Source organism: Schistocerca cancellata, chromosome 1 (assembly GCF_023864275.1).
Source record: "Schistocerca cancellata isolate TAMUIC-IGC-003103 chromosome 1, iqSchCanc2.1, whole genome shotgun sequence".
Taxonomy (NCBI): domain Eukaryota; kingdom Metazoa; phylum Arthropoda; class Insecta; order Orthoptera; family Acrididae; genus Schistocerca; species Schistocerca cancellata.
This window is the reverse complement of record NC_064626.1, coordinates 515,657,558-515,679,371: the sequence shown is the minus strand read 5'-3', so window position 1 is coordinate 515,679,371 and position 21,814 is coordinate 515,657,558. Positions and strand designations below refer to the sequence as shown.

At 42.5% G+C, this 21,814-nt stretch overlaps 1 long non-coding RNA gene across 1 annotated transcript in view; it reads left to right on the top strand.

Annotated features, from left to right (window-relative positions):
- The first annotated feature begins 5,575 nt into the window (after nt 1-5,575).
- Nucleotides 5,576-21,814, top strand: part of LOC126161726 (uncharacterized) — a 244,996-nt gene continuing 228,757 nt past the window's right edge. The window contains exon 1 of the long non-coding RNA XR_007534950.1: nt 5,576-5,689. This is a non-coding gene — a long non-coding RNA (uncharacterized LOC126161726). The remainder of the gene's footprint in view (nt 5,690-21,814) is intronic.

Here is a 21,814-nt window from a genome sequence, read left to right as displayed (position 1 = left end):
CAAAACACAAAGAATTTATCCATTATGATAATTACCAGTTTCTGAGGTTATAGTATTTATATTACTGTAAGTATTGACAAAAATATTAACATGAAGAATAGTGTTTACAAGTCCGGTATTTGCAGTACAAATATACTTATTGTCTTCAGTTTATCATCTACAATTAATAAGCGTTTATTAATGTTTTGTTTTTAATTTCTCAAATTTTAGGCCTAATGTAATATAATAGATTTTTTCTTATAGCGCTACCCATACGCTGTATGGCTAAACAACCAGGATTGATGCTTTTGGATGCCATTTCTTTTCATATCACGACTCCGACTGTCATCCATGGCACCTTTTCAGCACACCGGTACGTCGAAGATATTCCACACTACGTTTTGTTGCCCCTCTTGGCAAGCCATCTTGAGCTTACATTTCAGTATGAGCGAGTTTCTGCCGTTTTTCATCGTCCTTGTCAAAATCTTTCTTGCGCAGGGAGGTCCCCGGACCTCTCTACAATTGCGAACTTTTGGAGCATTACGGGCAGGGCCCTCCAACCAGCTCGGGATTTTGACGATCTAACCCACCAGTTGGATAGAATTCTACATGATTGTCCTCAGGATGACATCCAACAATTCAGTCAGTCAATGGCTAGCAGAGTAACTGCTTGCATACCGGCCAGATGTGGACTAGTGCGTTATTGCCTTGCTCAATTTGTGAAGTTCTCTGTCTCGAATAAATCATCCAAGCTTTCTGAAGTTGTATCATTTGTTTATCTGTACATGTACGTCAAATGTACCGATTTCCGTCCCATTCGGTTAATTTCTCCGTGGAGCTCGTTTATTTTTTTCTTAGAGTATGTACAGGATATATCACAGTTAGTAGCGAAAACTGACGCAGTTGAATATACGAATTTAGAAGCAAAAACGTTCGGGTAAATTTGTGTCAGCTAACAAGCCGCCAAGCCACGAACTTCACTATGAAATGTTAGCCCAGTTAGAAGAAAAGTATTTGAAGTATAATCTTTTTCATTAAGTCCCGGTCTAATTAGGCTCAAATCTGACGTGGACCCACATTCTCTTCATGAGCGATGAAATCAGGAGCATTTCCCATTGTGTTTGTCGTCAAGGGCACTAGCTGATTGGCCCATTGGGTCACACGTTCTTCAAAGAAAATCTGAAAGCCGCGGATACTTTCTGTACCTGCGACGGAATCTTCAAGGATAGCTTGAGGATGTTCCCCTTGTGCAACGCTGAAGAATGAGGTAATTGCGTGATGGGACTGCTGATGTAATACGACATCTGAGGCGCCAGTATGGTCGAAGGTGAATAGGTCGAGTACGGCTTGTACCTTGACCTCAAGATCAATCCTCTGGATTCTGCTGTCTGGAATTATATGGGAAGTGAAGTGTAGAACACCTCTGTTAGCACTGTTGAAGAACTGTAACAGCAGATTTTACATTCTTGTCAATCTTTATAAGATGTTGCGGGAATGTTTGTAAGAATTCGTAATTAGCATTTGTGAGGATGAAACATGGAACTCAACAGGTATAGGCGCGCTATAAATTGTAACATGTAGGTGCCGAAGTAGTTCTGCGATTCTTGTTAACTTAGGCCAGTTAAATGGAAACTATATGGGAAAATTTATGTTTCGAATACTTCTGTAGTAACTTGGAAAAGTTTCATAATGACGTCGTTGATGGCTAGTAACCACTCACCTCAGTTATCTCGCAAACCATTAATTAGTGGACCCATGTTTACTGGAATGTTTTTGCTTATGTTATCGTGGACTTTCATCTAAGTCAGTTTTCTGTATTAATTATTATACACCCTGTGTAATTGTGTCGTGTATAGCGCAAAGATCCACACATTATATGAAATACTGGTACAACTGAGTAGCCGAAAGGGTAGATTTTCAAAACGTTCTCACATGGCGATGGATATTGTAACACCCCCAGTTTATTTTTGGGACCATATGCAGTGCGAGTCAGGAGTAAAGGTGCATTATTTGAGTGTTTCCAAGACGGAACACATTTAATATCACTTCTGTACGTTATGCTTGAATAACTCGAATACCGGACTCTCGAGCGAAAACCTTTCGTGGTACAAAATTGAACTACATTACTTTTCCTACAAAAGAAAATTCTATTCATTTTTCTCTCTAGGACTAATTGTCTGCACCAAGAGAGCGCGAGGACAATAAAATTCCTTGCGATGCTCAGGCGGTGTAGCTTAGGTACTTTTTATAGGCTAATTTCAGGTACTTGCCCGACTTGACACGTCTCAGCTCCCTCTACACTACTGTGGTACGTTGTAAACAATGGCAATATTTGAATAATACAGAAAATGAATGACAATGCACATTAAAGGTGTTCTATCTCAGAAACCATTCGGAACATGGTATATGTCCATATGAAGTTTTTTTTATACAGAATCACTAATACTATCACCCTTCAAAGCATATACCTTTCGTCCTGACTCACCCTCTGTATTCTGAGCTGCAGTTGTGAAAAATACCAACCTTGTAGATCGGACGATTATAATGGAAGGTGGTGATACGGGGGAATGACAAGCCACTGGAACTTCCTACTGCCCGTCCGCCTGTTTGTGAAGCGCGATCCACACACTAGTCTTAATTTAATGTTTCTGTTGTTGCGATATTTAAAAAAGTGAAAAATGAATGGGAGCCCTGAAATGGCTCGACACATATTACTGATTGAGGTTTCTTCTTCTTGCGGCTTTGTCACGCATCGGTATAGTGTCGGCATGGTTATCAACTGATTTGGTATGGGTAATTTAAAGCGTGACCCGATGCTCCTTCTGTCGACATTCCCTTCCACCCCTCCCTCACGAACCGTTCAGTCGAAAGTAGATCACAAAGGCTCATTAATGTTAAGATTTGGTGACTGTGGTGGTTGGCTAGGGGGGCTGCGACAATTCATCCTCGTATCCACAAAACCAATCCTGGATGATGAAAGCTGTGTGAATAGGGGTCCGGTCGCCTTAGAACACATTGCACCAAGGGTTGGACCTGATCAGCCAAAATGGTCACTTAATCCTTGGCAGTAATGCGATCTTGCACAGTAACCGTGGGGTCCTTAGAATACCACGATATGGCTGCCCAAATCATCAACGAAGCCCTGCCATGTTTCATTCTTGGGACGTAAAATCGGCCAGGAGTTGGAAACAGGATGAAACAAGAGTCATCTGACCAAATAATATTCTCCCATTGCTCCATAGTCCAGGTTTTATGCCTTCGGCATCACGTTCTCCTGTTAGTGCGTTTACATTACTAATGAGTGTTTTTGGGCGGCTGGATCGCCTTGGAATTCTCTGCTTATGAAGCCACCTTCGTAGTTTTTTCTCTGCAGTGACTTTTGCAGCCCTAGCCCCGTTATATTTTAAAAAATCTTATTCAATGATCATCCGTCACGTTCGTTCAGCACACTTTCGTCCGTGTTGTAACGCAGTGGACGATGTTTTTACTCTTCCCCGGTGCGTGGTGCAAATCTTCGATGCAGCGCCTCTCGGAACACCGAACACTTTGGCTTCTTTGGATACGGAAGCACCCACCAGACGAGCACCAACAATTTGCCCGCTTTCCAATGCACTGACCTCCGGCGTAATGCGCTCACAGCTGTACAGAACACTGACACTTGCAATGTGTTTAGGAATTACACAGGTGTAGTTTGTGGTCAAATACAACAGCGTCACCTGTAGGCTAGTCTAGCATCTGCATGTACCGAGCGAGGTGGCGCAGTGGTTAGCACACTGGACTCGCATTCGGAGGGACGACAGTTCAAACTCGTGTCCGGCCATCCTGATTTTGGTTTTCGATGTTTTTGTGGTCTTGATGCAGCTCTCCATGCTACCCTATCCTGTGCAAGCTTCTTTATCTCCCAGTACCTACTGCAGCCTACATCCTTCTGAATCTGCTTCGTGTATTCATCTCTTGGTCTCCCTCTACGATTTTTACCCCCCACGCTGCCCTCCAGTACTAAATTGGTGATCCCTTGATGCTTCAGAACATGTCCTACCAACCGGTCCCTTCTTCTTGTCAAGTTGTGCCACAAATTCCTCTTGTCCCCAATTCTATTCAATACCTCCTCATTAGTTATGTGATCTACCCATCTAATCTTCAGCATTCTTCTGTAGCACCACATTTCGAAAGCTTCTATTCTCTTATTGTCTAAACTATTTATCGTCCATCTTTCACTTCCATACACGGCAACACTCCATACAAATACTTTCAGAAACGACTTCCTGACACTTAAATCAATACTCGATGTTAACAAATTTCTCTTCTTCAGTAACGCTTTCCTTGCCATTGCCAGTCTACATTTTATATCCTCTCTACTTCGACCATCATCAGTTATTTTGCTCCCTAAATAGCAAAACTCCTTTACTACTTTAAGTGTCTCATTTCCTAATCTAATTCCTTCAGCATCACCCGACTTAATTCGACTACATTCCATTATCCTCGTTTTGATTTTGTCGATGTTCATCTTATACCCTCCTTTCAAGACAATGTCCATTCCGTTCAACTGCTCTTCCAAGTCCTTTGCTGTCTCTGACAGAATTACAATGTCATCGGCGAACCTCAAAGTTTTTATTTCTTCTCCATTGATTTTAATACCTACTCCGAATTTTTCTTTTGTTTCCTTTACTGCTTGCTCAATATACAGATTGAATAACATCGGGGACAGGCTACAACCCTGTCTCACTCCCTTCCCAACCACTGCTTCCCTTTCATGTCCCTCGACTCTTATAACTGCCATCTGGTTTCTGTACAAACTGTAAATAGCCTTTCGCTCCCTGTATTTTACCCCTGCCACCTTCAGAATTTGAAACAGAGTATTCCAGTCAACATTGTCAAAAGCTTTCTCTCAGTCTACAAATGCTAGAAACGTAGGTTTGCCTTTCCTTATTCTGTCTTGTAAGATAAGTCGTAGGGTCAGTATTGCCTCATGTGTTCCAACATTTCTACGGAATCCAAACTGATCTTCCCCGAGGTCAGCTTCTACGTTTTTCCATTCGACAGTAAAGAATTCGCGTTAGTATTTTGCAGCTGTGATTTATTAAACTGATAGTTCGGTAATTTTCACATCTGTCAACACCTGCTTTCTTTGGGATTGTAATTATTATATTCATCTTGAAGTCTGAGGTTTTCCATGATTTCCTTAAATCGCTTCACTCAAATGCGGGAATCGATCCTCTGAAAGAGCACGGGCGATTTCCTTTCCCATCCTTTACTTACTTGATGGGACTGATGACCTCGCTGTTTGGTCCCATCCCCCAAACCAGCCAACCGTCTGCATTTATGTTCAAGCTTGCATTTCTCACGACATTTCGATATTTTTGTCCAAGCCATGCACTAGTGTTCGGGTATGCGTGCGCATCCAGATGCCGCAGGAGGCGGAAATGTTTACAATTCGATCGCAGCTTGGCGCCATCGTCATCAGAAAGGTTACAAAGTTAGGTAGTTCCTTACGGGATGATATCTGCGGTCCGCCGGAGATGATGTGGGATGCGGCGCTGCGACTGCTTGCAGCCGGCGTATAAGAAGGCGGCTGGTCGTTCGCGAGCCGCCAGTGCCGGGCTGACCTCGGAGGCGGTGCCAGCACGCCAGAAGCCGCGCCTCGCCACTGAGTTCGCCATGCGGGCGTCCCCGCTGCTGGTTGCGCTGCTGCTGCTGGCGCTACTGCTTGGTGAGTACGCGCCCCACGGACGTCCGCTGTTCTCCTACGCGACCGGTACAGCTGCCGGTCGTCCTCTGTGTTATTTGTGTATCTACTGGACGCAGAGAGGTCAGCCTGCTCTTTCTTTACCTTCGTACCTAAATTTATAAACCTCGTAGGGATATTCACTTGGCGTCCTCTTGAACGCTAGTAAACAACTAACACCAAGATTAACACCAGATGTTTCAAGAAAAAGTTGTGTATGCACTTGTTTCATAAAGTCCTAAGGTTTGCCTAATTATGTTACATATCACTAGCTGAGAAACACGGCGTTGCCCGGGTCAGAATGCATGGCATGGGACAAGGCATTAGTACCATTCTAGATACGAGGTGCATACACATGTATATTTCATTAATAATGTTATCAATGCAGTTATCCTGTTAGTAAGGTAGTTTGGTCGTGGTGCGTGGCAGTAGGCGAGTGGAGTGGGCAAAAATCTGCGAAACATGGAGCAATGCATATTCTTACTTATAGTTAAATAATGTATGACTTACGAACTTTAAACGTTTCCGTCTTAATGAATATACTTGCTTATACAATCCTCCCCCTGTTACATCCATATTGGCATTAACATTATGTTACGCCGACATATTTAACCGGGAGTAACACCACGGAGCCAATGCTAGTTTGGTAATATTGTAATACAATACTATTTAAATGAAACTGAAAAAGAACGGAAGTTACTTTATTTCAGTAGGCATTTATTTTTCATTCCATGTGTATAAGTATAATATTTTGTTTTCACAATATTTGCTTATAGACTACATGTGCAGTTTCCTTATTCGGACTGCAAGCGAATAAATGTGTAGGAGAGCCACCATGTGAGCACGCTGTATACAGTCGTCCGTGATATGAACATGATTCATTATGAACTTGAATGTCTGCTCCCTGAGCTTTGTTGATGCTCACGCTGTATGCTAATTTAACTGGGAACTGCAGCCATCTAAAGGTGAAGGGCAACCCAGATGATAATAAGGGTATTCGTATGATTGGCGAAAACGCGGTGAGAGATTAAAAACTGATCTATTTGGTATTACATGTCGCTATCAAAATCAGAATGACAAAACCGCGCAATCATCGTATTACGCGGCACGAATGAAACAGTAAACACATTTTCACATGTACAATGTACAATGAAGTCACAGAGTATACAGTTTTACCTAAGAGGATTTATTGCTCCATATTTCGCGGATTCTCGCTCGGCACACTCACCCACTGTCACGCACAACAACCAAACTCCCTTACTAACAACAGGAGACCAAAGGCTGTTTACCGCCACAACCACGAGTAGGTGACAGTGAGTGGTCATGGAGAAAAGATTGTCAGTGCGTACACACACAAGCCTTTTATATCTAGATATAGATTTGCAGGATTTCTGCCTAAATGACGTGGAATGTCAGGGGATATTGAACACAAACAAAGAAGAGCAGCAGGAATGGTCGTAAATATGTTTGGCGCATATCAGGAAAGAAGAGGGGGGGAGGGGTATAGCTTTGATGTCTTTATCTATATATGAGTAACTTACAACGTTAACTGCTTGCTATAACTTCAGGTGAGCCGTAGGGAAGTGCGTTGGGATCTTTACTGTTCGTGTTGTATATTAATGACATTCCACACAGTATTAATAGTAACCTCAAACTTTTTGCTGGTGATAAAGATAGCTGCAACGAATTTGAGATGTGACATATCATCATATAAAGTGCGTGCAAAAATTTTATAGAGATGGAGCTTTTTTCATACACTACTGTCTTTGAAGAAAAATTTAGACACCTGATGTTCAGCAGTTTCAGAATATCAAAGGAGTGAGGGAGCTTCATAAATACAGTTTGACGCCATATGAAAGTTCCAACATCAGTTCTTTTACATGACGTCATACCGTGTGTATGAAGCCCCCTGCCTCCTTTGATATTCTGAAGATGAGTTTACTCGAAACGCGTCGATGCAGTTGAGTTTCTGAACATCAAGTGACTGAATTTGTCTCCGGCGACCGTAACAGCAGTGTATAAAAAGAACAGCTTCATATCTGTAACAAAATACCGTCTGCAAAAATCTGCATAAATATTCAGTCAGATCTTGATAAGACTTTAGCGTGGTGCAAATACTGACAGCTTGCTTTCAATATTGAGAAATGTAAAACTGTCCACTTCACAAAATGAAAAGAAAATATTATATACTGTAACTGCAGTATCAGTGAGTCGAAACTGGAATCAATCAACTCATGCGAATATCTGGGTGCAGTTATTTGTGGAAATGTATAATGGAGCAATCACATACGGCCCCTCCCGCTCGATGTTCGAGTGCTCCCTCGGGCAAGGGTGTGTGTGCTGTTCTTAGCATAGGTTAGTTTAAGTAGTGTTTAAGACTAGGGACCGATGATCTAAGCAGTTTGGCCCCTTAGGAATTCACACACATTTGAACATTTGAACAATCACATAGGCTCAGTCGTAGGTAAAGCAGATGGCAGACCTCGGTTCATTGGTAGAACACTAGGGAATTGCAACGAGTATATACAGGAATACCAAGCTGGCTTTCGACCGAACCGACGACAATAGATCACATTTTCACACTAAGACAATTGTCTGAAAAACTCTGGGAATATGATAAAGATATCTACAGTCTGTTCGTCGATTTTCATCGTGCATACAACAGCGTCCGCAGGAATAGCCTACGCAATGCACTGCGTGAGTTCAGAATCCCTGAGTGTCTAGTGAGAATGGTGCAAACTTGTATGGATGGGTCAAGGGCAGCAATGCTTTTCCGAGGTTTCACACCAGAAACTTTGGAGACTGAGACGGGTCTCAGACAAGGGGATGCTCTCTCACGTGTTCTGTTCAGTGTCATCTGAGAGAAAGCGATAAGGGAACATAGGAGTAGGAATGGGCTGGGATACAGATGGATGGTAATTTCAACTGGCTCGCATATGCAGATGATGTAGTACCGCTAACTGACTCAAACCATGAGTTGTAAGAAATGTACCAGAAAATGGGCAGCTACGCACAGAAGTTTAAGCTAAAGGTGAATCAAGACTAAATGCAGTTTATGGTATTAGGAAGAAGACAAGAGCAGCAAGACTTTCTTGAGATAGATGGTATAACGTTCACGAGAGTTCACCAGTTCAGATATCTTAGATATTGGTTTACCAGCAACAACAATATAGAAAATAACACCAAAGAAAGAATAAAAGTGGGAATGCAAGGCACGTATTCCCTCAGCGTGACGCTCAGGTCAAAATCAATGTCATCGAATACTAAGATGAGAATTTATAACACAGTGATATGCCCAGCTGTCGTTTTCGGTTCAGAAACCTAGAGGATGACTAAACGAGAAAACAAAAAAACTATTAATATCCGAAAGAAGAGTAAAGAGGAAGACATGGGGACCAATCTTAGATAAAGGAGAATGGAGAAGGAGGAAGAATGAAGAAATTTACCTCCTGATGCAACAACCAACAATACTGCAGAAACTGATGAGCAAAAAGTTGCAGTGGACAGTCCACGTAACTCGTATGAAAGAGTAGATACTGTTGGAGAAAGCACTTGGGGGGAAACAGAAGTCCTGTGGCCCCATGGGACGACCAAGGCGGCGCTGGATGGACGACCATGCGAAGGATCTGGCGGCCGTGGGGAGTGATGACACCTAGCGGAACCGAGCACAAAACAGAAAAGTATGGAGGCAGTTTGTGGACGCAGCATGTTGTCTGCTGGGCTTGTGACCGCTGGATGTATGGAAATGAGGTTTTGGCGTCATTGTCCGGGAGGCCCCTGGCGGGGCAGGTCCGGCCGCCTTGGTGCAGGTCTTATTACATTCGACGCCACATTGGGCGACCTGCGCGCCGGATAGGGATGAAATGATGATGAAGACAGCACAACACCCAGTCGCCGAGCGGAGAAAATCCCCGACCCAGTAGGGAATCGAACACGGACTCGTAGGACGGCAATCCGTCACGCTGACCACTCAGCTATCGGGGCGGACACCGCTGGATATACGACATGTAATGAGCAAATTTCCCTCAGATCACGAATTTTTTCTTGATTACCCATATTACTTTCAAGCAATTGAATATTTTTTTCAAATCTGTCCTACCCTTCGTTTGGCTATGAAAATTCGGACCGAACCCATTGTGTACTTTATAAAGAGTCTTGTTTTCACTCTGCTCAAGCATTTGATAAAAATTTCAGCTCAGCTGCTCATCAGTACCGTAATGTGTCCAATATATCACAACATTTGGTAGCTTTTGTTTATTATTGTGTAGTTCACCTGCTTAGGGAAAGAAGATATGGTTCAAATGGCCCTGAGCACTATGGGACTCAACATCTGAGGTCATCAGTCCCCTAGAACTTAGAACTACTTAAACCTAACTAACCTAAGGACATCACACACATCCATGCCCGAGGCAGGATTCGAACCTGCGACCGTAGCAGTCGCGCGGTTCCGGACTGAGCGCCTTAACCGCGAGACCACCGCGGCCGGCTTTATGCTGAAAATTTAAACATGTGACTGTTCATACTCAAGTCGGAGGAAGATACTTCAAACACTACTCCTTGAAGTATTGCCAAAACGACGAGACATTTCGTCGTTGTTCCCAATTCTCAACGATGGTTTTGATAATCTCATTTAATTTTCTATCACAGTTAGGTTAACTGTAGTGCCATATTTAACGGTAGACGAGTTTCGTGTCGCCTGCTAAACAAAACGCGGAAGTGTTACCTGTGAGAACAAGGCCCCAGGCCACCACGTAGTTCGCGTGCCGCAAGTGATTTCCGCGCATTGACTTGGGGCAAGCGGCCCACGCCGACCACAAAACTTAACTGGACTGATTTGGCCGTCCGAGTGCTATAGTGGGAGTTCGTCCTGAGATTAAAGCCTTACTGTGGCATTTTTACGACGTGTGTTTACAGAAAGCATTCTCTTGGCAGAGTGAAATACAATTTATTTACTTTTTTAGGTCGAAAGTTATTGAATCCAGTATAACTGTCTTCGACAAAATTGTACCTGACAGGAGTTCTTTGATATTCCAGGTCGATATTTAGAAAAGGTCAGCTTTTGGAAGAAAAATAATGAAACCAACGATTGCCTCGATAACGGAGTTACAAGAAAATTATTTTCATTGAAGTGAAGATCTGCAGCTTATCTCAAAGCTACATGTAATGTGGCTGTTTTGTGTATATTTAATGGTCCGTATAGCTTCGTCAGTGGATTTGTGCACTTTTGTAGGCACGCTATCATATAGCCCGTGGAAACCTGTTTGCTCCAAGTAGTTGCTGTCGGCGAGAGAGCCAGTCCTTAAACATCTGAAAATCGTCAGTTGCCAGTACTTGCTATTCCCTTCCTGGCTCTCAAGTCCATCCTCCCTTCCACCTAATCAAAAGGACTGTGATCACCGCCAAGTGTACTGCCAAGATACAATTCTATATCAATAGTATTTTACGTCAATAAAAAGAATAATTGTCAATAGTTCACGTTTCCCGGTTAAGTATGATATTTAAGGGCAACTAACTCTTACTAAGCACGATGTATTGAGTCGTAGACGCTTTCTTATTGTATTGCGGCAAGACCGACTGCCTTATTCAGTCTTGATACTCATCTGTCTCTCTGCATCTCATTTTTACAATATGTTTCCAGATATCACTGAACTCTCTCACATGGAACAGAAAGTGTCGTGTGAGTGGAAGACCATCACTGACTGATTACCGTAATGGTATCTGCCATGAGGAATCCACAACAGGCTCGACTTCGTCCTATTGTTTTCCACAATAGTAAATACGTTTACCTTTCTAGCTATTTCTCGAATTTATTTATTTTTATTTATTTATTGATTTATTTAACCTGGCAAGATTAGGTATCAATAAATGTTGCACTTACAACAAATGTAGGTAACCCGGTCTCACATTACATCAATCCAGTGTCATGCTTTTCAGGCACCCGACAACAGGTAACTTGATCTATCGTCAGTACAACGAAGTAGGAAACATCAACGAAATTCTCCAGTTGTTTCCACAAACTGTGAAATTAAATCGTATATGGTGACTGCCTTCGTCAGTCACATGTAAGATCCTTTCTCGGTTTAATTTGCTTATAGCGCACTTCGAAAAGGAAAAAGTTCAAATGTGTATGAATTCCTAAGGGACCAAACTGCTGAGGCCGTCGGTCCCTAGACTTACGCACTACTTAAACTAACTTATGCTAAAAACAACTAACACACACCCATGCCCGAGGGAGGACTGGAACCTCCAGCAGGAGGGACCGCGCAATCCGTGACATGACGCCTCAAACCGCGCGGCCACTCCGCGCGGCCTTTGACAAAGAGATGGTGATTAGTTCATCGCAGTTAAATGTAACGTGACGAAATCGAAAGTTACTAAATTATTTCCCGTTTGCAAAATGTTGGAAATCGGCAAACATTTGGTCGGACTTCTTCACGTGGTATCTGATATATAGTTCTTTACACAATACGAACCGCTGTACTTCCCAGTAACATACGAATGTGAAATTCGCAGTTCAGTGGAAAGGTGAAGGTGAATATGGATCTTCCAACATATCTCAGCTTTGTTATTTTCAATATCCATGTAAAGTTTTACCTCGTTTAAAGAAGGTGTTCACTCACTGTTTTAAGTGTAATTATTTTAAGGAAATTTCATCAGATGCTTCACAGGAGCTGAGAACTCAACGGTCAGCGATGTACATATTATGCTGTGTTAGTCTGCCGGTGCTACAATACACCAGGAACCGGCGCTCTGCGAGTGGACGTGATAGACCTTCGACAGTACTGACAACTGGACCTGGTTCACCTCCTCGGTAAATTCTTATAACATTAGGCCATTCTAGCTGGCTGATAAAATCTCTCTATCGACGTTTATTAAGACAAAATGACCTCGTACAAGATTTTGTGGCGGGTACCCAGCGAGGCACTTTCTAAATTAAGTAAATTAAAATTTTTGGTATCGTAACCCTCTTCTCCTCACGAGAACCTAATCACAGTCAAAAATATGGACGTTTGGTTGTATTTACATAAACAGAGGATGTTAGTAAGATCTTGTCTGTATTTTTGTTAAAACTATAAGACTACTGTGGAAATAGGGAAGTGGAAAAAATTCACTGAAATCCTTTAGCAGCATTCTATACCTGTGAAGATTCTTTTACCTCACTCTTTCGGCTGCTTCATTGCCCTCTTTAATCCCTTCCTAGCTCGTGTGATTCCTTACAGCTTTACGTAGGGTCTCTGTTTAACAACAACCTCGATAAGCTTATTTGTCCCCACCTACAATTTCGCACTGCAGCCATTGCAATGGCTTAGGGTCTGATTTCTCAATGCCTTTTATTGTAGCATTGCAACCTGCCGTTTCTTCGCGTGTTTTCGATCTACTTTTCTACTCGCTATTCTTTGCAGTACCTCTCTCCTTCATTCTTCTCCTATCATCCTGTACATCACATTTCTAACATGTCCAATACCATATACTGTGGCTACCCCACGTTTCTGTCCTAACAACTGCGAAGGAAAGTGGAAAAATTAGGGTTTTACGTGTTGTCGACAGCGTGATAATTAGAGACGAAGATCAGCCTCGTATCGGAGAAATGGAGGAAGGACACTGGCCGTGTACTTTTCAAAAGAACCCTCCCGCCATATGCATGGAGCGTCTTAGGGAAAGCACCGTAAACAAAAATGCCTTTCTGGATGGGGACTTGGCTTCTTCTACAGTAAAGTCTCCTAACTTTTGTTTCTAGCAAGTCACTATTATCCATTTTAATATTATCGTTACATTTACTTACTTATGGATTCCTCCGTTACATCTTGGTAGAACAATTCCATATTTATGGTTGAATTAGAAGTACACTGTGTTTGCTCAGCAGAACAAAAACAGTTGCATTTACTTCTCGTGTGGTAATATCTTAAAAATACGACCATCAGCTCTGTGGCACCCAGTGGATACAATGCTAGACGACATCTACCAATAGATTGTGTGTTGTGGACCAAGTAAGAGACACGTAACAAATACCGCTAGAGACTTCCACCACACTCAGACCCAAGAAGCAGCCTCCAGATGGCGCTTATAGACTTGGACCTCTTTCTGCTTCCGGCCACTTTCTCCAGAGCGTCGTGTATGTCCACCGATAGTGTGGTCAGCTACTATAGAGAGCGCTATCAACGGCGAATTACTACCGCCTTGTAGTGGTGGACAGGGAAATTCTTCCGCCGGCAGGCACCAAAACATGACGCGCACAGCTATATGGTTCAAATGGCTCTGAGCACTGTGGAACTTAACATCTTAGGTCATCAGTCCCCTAGAACTTAGAACTACTTAAACCTAACTAACCTAAGGACACACACATCCATGCTCGAGGCAGGATTCGAACCTGCGACCGTAGCAGTCCCGCGGTTCCGGACTGAAGGGCCTAGAACGGCACGGCCACCGCGGCCGGCGCACAGCTGTAAACCAGCAGTTAGCTGATTTCAGTGCCTGCAGATCGCTTAGTGTAGTCCACTGAAGACTACTGTCCGACTTAGCTGTCGCTGCTTATCGAGTAAGTGTACTATCAAAAGTGTTTGTCTAACTACATTCAGTCATAGTGATGATACAGTAAACTGCCTAGAAGCAGAAAAGTTATTTAGATTTCATTGCATCAGGTTAAGTACTACTCTGTAACATACTCTTAATAAATACTATTGGATATATCTTATTGCGTTACCACATTTCTGTTATAGTGCACCTTATCAAAAATGTGTGCGATTATCAAGTGTGCGATAGACAAACTTTATGGAACTATAGAAGGGAAACTCTTTTCCGCCCTGTGGATGTTTGGGTAGAATTAATAGCAGCATTCAGTTACTATGTTCACAACACTATGGATATCTGAAGATGATCATACACTTTATAACTGTATTAATTAAACGTATTGTGATTATGAATACATTTGCTAAACACCAACAGATTCGCTGTGGATTCGGTTACCCACAACCAAACTTCGGTGCTAAATATTGTGGCTAATCCATTTTACAGTTGTTTACTTACGACCTGAAGAGCTACAACTTATGCAGTCCTTAGACGATATCTATTTATCTGTTCCCTTCGTATTTTTGCTCCTGTAACTACGTTTTCTTCCACTTACCTCAGTTAGTTTTGTCCAACAGCAGTAGCGTAAACTGTGTCATTACCTCACCTGCTTCTTAACACAAATTTATCTGCCTTCGTTTTCCACTGTGCAGCTATTATCGTTTGTAGTGCATGATAACTGCCTGAATTGTCCGCCTCCGGTAGCTGTGTGGTCAGCGCGACATAAAGTCAATCCCAAGGGCCCGGGTTCGATTCCCGGCTGGGTCGGAGATTTTCTCCGCTCAGGGACCGGGTGTTGTGTTGTCCTCATCACCATCATTTCATCCCCATCGACGCGCAAGTCGCCGAAGTGGCGTCAAATCGAAAGACTTGCACCCGACGAACGGTGTACCCGACGGGAGGCCCTCGTCACACGGCATTTACATTTACTGCATGCATTCAGCAGCAGACACGACACGGGATTCATCTGCTGCTGACAGACCATCGAAATGGAAACATTCGTGGTAATCTATCCTTGCAACAACAAATACTGCCATAAATAGTCAGTTTGCATAATCTATCAGCTTTTGTAACGAGAAATCACCAACACTGATAAGTATAACCAACCTGGTATCAACCAATCAATTTGTGAGTGTTGTCAATATGTATATATGAGCCTAACATGTAGGAATTTAACTAGGAAATATACAAAACATTTTAGAGCATTAAAAAGTAATAACTTCCACACAACATTTGCAGATCACCTAACGGCACAGACTCATCATCCAGTGAACACAGAAACTGGTTTTAAAATTCTTAAAACTAGTAACAGCACGCACCAAGAATTAAAACAGCAAAGAATTATCATGTACAAATATCAATAATACAAACAAATAATGTGCTAAACCAATATAGGTCACTGTGCAATAAAACATGATTTGCGCCAACAGTAGGACTGTATACACCCACCGCTCCCAACAACACTGACTACCCTCTACACTGAAGATACAGGCACACACCAAACTAAACATACCGTCTGTCAGCAATACTTTGAAATCGCGCCCCACCATCCAAACACGAAACAAAACAAATGAACTGATATAGCAATAACGGGTGAGGTCACTGGCTATAACAGTACCTGAAATGTATTTTTGAGCACATATGACAAATGCATGTGTGACAACTAAAAACATCAATAACAAAAGAAATAATTCTTTTAACGCGTCAAAAACTGGAACGAAAGAATATGGCATTAGAAAACCGTAAGTAGCTCGCTGACTAACGCGAAATAACACAGCGAATTTCCGGTGGTAACTTAACTTCCTATGGGACCAACCTGCTGATGTCATCGGCCCCTAGGCTTACACACTACTTAATCTAACTTAAACTAACTTACGGTAAGAACAACACACACACCCATGCCCAAGGGAGGACTCGAACCTCCGACGGAGGGGAGCCGCAGCGAATTTGTCTGAAATGACTGAAAATAGAAAAATAGAAAATGTTTCGTTGTTTGCACATAGGAAACTGCAGAATGCATATCATAAATGACATTGTCATGTCCAGTATGTGAACAAATAGTTAATTTTCAGCATAAGATAAGCATTCAATATGTAATGTTTCGACTCTATAGCTTGTGTCTTTATATGTAAACAACCATAAATTTTGACTAAGAGTTACGTGTGAGGTGCTTCAAATCAATATGTTGATATGTAATAATAATTTTTAGGAAGAAAATAAATAAAGCCCACTGAAGATAGTACAGAAAGTGCTGAAACATGTCTGGGTATTGTGGTGTCACCGCCAGACACCGCACTTGCTAGGTGGTAGTTTAAATCGGCCGCGGTCCATTAGTACATGTCGGACCCGCGTGTCGCCACTGTCAGTAATTGCAGACCGAGCGCCACCACACAGCAGGTCTAGAGAGATGGACTAGCACTCTGCCCCAGTTGTACGACGACTTTGCTAGTGACTACACTGACGAAGCCTTTCTCTCAATTGCCGAGAGATAGTTAGAATAGCCTTCAGCTAAGACCATGGCTACGACCTAGCAAGGCGCCATTAGCCTTACAGTGCTTGTATTTCAAGACTCTCAATTGTATCGTCAAGAGCGATGTACCACAATGATGGAATAAAGTTAAGTATTCGAGGAGCTACGTACTTTTCTTTATAGCATTCATTAAGTATCCTGTTTCAGACCTCACGCCAGCCGGCGTGTGTGTACGCGTGCCTTTCGGTTACCCGTCACTGTGGACTGGCTGTCTTATCACTCCACAACAGGTATAACAAAACTAATCAAATGATATCTAAATCTGATGTAAATGTCTCTCTAATCCATCCGGGGCTTAATTATTCTGTAGAAAGTTCGCAGTTACTTTTATTGGTAGTTCGTACGGCACACATTCACGACAGACACTGTTGTGCTTAGCCTTCTGTAACAGATTCTTTGACCGTAGTGACCTCCTTATTGTGATCGGTGTGGTTTATATTGAAATCAGTGTGCGCTTCTTATGCAGTTCAACAGTATAAACTTCCCGACATATTAAAAATATGTGTCAGTCCGCAATTCGAACTTATGAGCTCGCCTTTCGCAGACAACGTTTTTAGTGACTTACCTGACCAAAGACGACTCTCATTCCGTTCACACAGTTGCCAGCACCCCTTTCCCTCTTTCCAAACTTCACAGGAGCTTTTCTTCATAACATGCGGTATTAACGTTGTTGGAAGCAATTGCGTCGAAGAGACATTGGCAGAACTGGTGCCTTGAGGGTGAGTTCTGAGCCGCCTTGGGTAGGTCAGTGGGAAATGGAATGTTCCGGGATCTAGTCATGGCCCGTCACCTTTTTTTTTATGAGAGAGATTTAACTGTTTCGTTAATCACGAGCGGCTGCTACGGTCGCAGGTTCGAATCCTGCCTCGGGCATGGGTGTGTGTGATGTCCTTAGGTTAGTTAGGTTTACGTAGTTCTAAGTTCTAGGGGACTTATGACCTAAGATGTTGAGTCCCATAGTGCTCAGAGCCAATTGAACCATTTAATCACGAGCTTTTATTTGGACAACTTAAAATGTAAAAAATAAAAGAATCATTTCTAGCATTTGAGACCCTCACGTATAGACGGGCGCTGTAAAGCTCTGCCTCCGAGATACGGGGAGGCTAGGTGTCAAGGATCGAATCCGTCTCGCGGATTAACGACGAGGGCCAACCAGTCTGGATGTGGTTTTTAGGCGGTGTCTCACTTCTAAATAGGTAAGTACCGGGCTGATACTCGCGTCTCGCCTCAGATACACGCCGCGCGAACATTTAGAAAACTTTCTCACGCTTGACAATAGATTTTACTCTAGATGCAGACGGATGAGGTACACAGATTCCATTACAGACGGAGCGGTGGCGTCAGCCATAGCTCCTATGACTAACAATGCTTCAACACATATAACATTGTCGACCCCGTAGTAGAAATGGGAAGAGGCAAAAGAACATTAAGAAGAAGAAGATTCGTCGCACTGAGAAGCTGTGCGATACTGTCCGGTTACCTAGCGGCCGAATGTCACAGCCATTGTCATGCATTATGCTTTACACAGCTGTTGCGCGTGCAGCCTATTCGATCCAATCAAGCGGCGCTCGACAGCAAATTTACTCCCCTTTCTTAAGGTTGAATAACAAGTACACTGTTTTTGTTCCACTGATTTTTATTTCGAACTAGTTTTCGGCTTATTAGGTCATCTTCGGAAAACAAGTGACTAGCGTCTGGAGGAGACACTGGTTCTGAGGTAACTGGTTACCTAAGAACCAATGTCACTGCCAGACACTAGTCACTTGTTTCCTGAAGACGTCCTAATAAGCCGAAAACTAGTCCGAAATAAACAAAAATCAGCCGAACAAAAACAGTGCACTTGTTATTCAACCTTAAATATGAAATTTTTCTACCAAGAAGTAATGGAAGAATCCATAAATAACATTACTTCCCGTTAAACGAGTCACGTAGAATCACATAGCTGTTCACAGTGTGTGTCAAATGATAAAAAATGGCAACGGTCACCTTATATTTCTGACACAGTGAAGTAGGAGTGCTTTAAAAGAAATTCGACGATTTTTCTTGACACTGCGTACAAGAATTGCAATTGGGTGGTCGGTAACACATCATATAACTACTTTCTTTTAGCGATGAAACAGATTCAGGTACGTTTCCGGAATGTATCGATCATTCCCTTCCTCACAAAATATTTGTGAATTTTTCCGGGCGTCATAAGCGTTCCAGCGTCTTTAGAATACGGATTGTACTCACTCAAGTTGCTGTCACAAAACATCGACAACACTGCGTTTTTAGGAATTTCCTGTGAAATAACTACTCGTTGAATCAAGAAACAGCGAGATTAACAATTCTGTTCGACACTGTAGCGTGTCCCATGGTTTCGAGAAAGTATATGACAGTACAGAAGCCACACAAAAAGTGCAGACATCCTTATGTAATGTGGAACTGACCATTAGATGTAACAAGAGACTGACACGCCAGCGTAAAGTGTGGCGGAAAGTACTGTGCTGTCAGTAGAGAAGCAGTGACGTCAGAAAGGGGCCGGCCAGCAGAGCTTAGTGACTTCGAACGTGGACTAGTCACTGGATGTCACCACGGTAATAAATCCATCAGGGACGTTTCAACCCTTCTAAACCTGCCCAACTAAATTGTCGGTGATGTGATTGCGAAGTGAAAACGAGAAGGAACAGCCAAAGCTAAACCAAGACCAGACACACCTCATGTAATGATGTACAGGGATCGTCGAGCATTGTGGAGAGAGGCAATAAAAATCGTGTTAAATCAGCGGAACTAAACACTCGTGAGTTCCAAGGTGCACCAGCACTCCAACTACTGTGCGTATAGAGACATAAAATGAATGCGGTACGACGGTCGAGCAGCTTCTCAAAAACTACACATTTGTGCAGTCAGCGCTAAGCGACGCTTGAGGTGGTGTAAACAGTGGATGATGGGAAACTAGCGGTTTGTAGTGATCAATCACGCTGTTTCTTATGGTAGTCCAATGGAAGGATTTGGATTTGACGAATGCATGGGGAGCGTTACCTGCTATCATGTGCATGTGTAGTAACAATAGTGAAGTAGGAAGGAGGTGGTGTTACGGTAGGTGGGTGTTTTTCGTCCTTAGTATTTGGTCCCCTATTCTGCTTGACAAAAGACGCTAAATACTGAAAGAATTAGACACATTTAACAGTGCTTGTACTACGTACTGTAGAGGAACAGTTCGGAGGCGAGGACTGTTCGCATCAGCATGGCAGTGCATCCAGGAAGCAATATCTGTGAAACAATGGTCTGTGACCAATAACATTCCTGAAATGGACTGGCCTGCTCTAAATCCCGAACTGAATCCAATGGGAAACTTTTGGAATGAGTTAAAACATCGATGACGCTCCAGACTCAACAGTTCAATATATCTTCTTTGGTATCGGCTCTTTTGGTTTATGGGCTGCTATGTTCCACAGATATTCATTGCAGCAGCGTTCAGGCTGTCATAAAGACGACACGCACCATATTAATGTCCACTAATAGGCGTTCTGATACTTTTGATCAGATAGTATATATGTCATTCTGGTCTCCTTTCCGAACTCCAGGTGTATGCAGTTCCAGTAAACTATGTCCGTCTTATTGCTGCATTTCTGTACAACTGCTCACGTTTGCTCACAGCCCTAATCGAGTGCTAACGAATAATTCGAAAACACGCTATTTTATTTTACTTTCTGCGTGATAAATACGAGTGACGACAGATGAGAACACCAAAGAACGCAAGGGTTTCTTTAAAATGGAAATTTTCGAATCTGTTTCGCAAAAAGCGTTGCAATTGTGCTATAATATGCGTAATTGTAGGTAACAAGTCCTTGGAAATGACGGAAATTCTACATTTATTTATATAATAGTAATAAAAATGGCGTAACAGCATGGCGCCACTCTTTGTGACAATACACAGGAACCATTGGATGTTTAACGCTACTTATTACTTCTACGCTTAAAATTAGCGAAGGAAGTTTTTCTAATGAGATCGGATTTCGAGTTTTCAGAAACGTCTGAATTTGTTGCAGATGATATGAATTGACTTTTAGTACGGTTGGAGGAGCAATTATTCGTTAGGTTCGAAGTTGACGATCGAATTAGCGGTTCTGGCAGTTTTCTACACCTTCTCATACTGTCTTTCCTTCATCTGAAGTTTGTTTGGTATAACGTAGTATGATAGAACTCGTAAACATTATGAATGTCATCAACTCCGCAGTAAAATTCTTGTTCAAATGTGTGTGATATCTTATGGGACTTAACTGCTAAGGTCATCAGTCGCTAAGCTTACACACTACTTCACCTAAATTATCCTAAGGTCAAACACACACCCATGCCCGAGGAAGGACTCGAACCTACGCCGGGACCACCCGCACAGTCCATGACTGCAGCCCCTTAGACCGAGTAAAATTCTTATAATGAAACGCGTTCTGGTGTCATGGCTTCATAGTTTTAGGAACACGTTGCTACAATCTACTGTTATCACCACATGAGAGGACCTTACTGAACATTCTCCCTAAAGAAAGAGCATCGACGGCTGTGACGGGAGCTCTGTGCTCTATCATGCTCCACAGAAAGCAAATGAAGCTTTCCATACACTTATCGCATATGAAAATCATTTCTTGTATTTTTACTTTGGCTTTTTAAGTTTTACACCCATCGCATTATTATTGCAATCTACATAGCCCTTTTTGAACACATACATTGTTATTTGTATTCTATATAATGACCTTAAGTTATTCCTAGGATTTTTTTCTGTCACTTATCATGTATTTCACCCTAGGAAGTCAGGAAGTGATAAGCGTATATGAGAAATTCTGATGACATCGTGGTTTGGAGTCCACGTTAAACCGTGGGTTGCCCCGTACTGGTTGGGTGCGACGCTTCAAATATTGGAGGAAGGCAACGACATACCACTTCTAATCTGCTGTGTTTAAAACATCTTTCGGTTTGAAGAAAGTGTTACTTCATCTACGCAAGACAAACCAGTAACGGAACGTTTAAAATCCGCACTC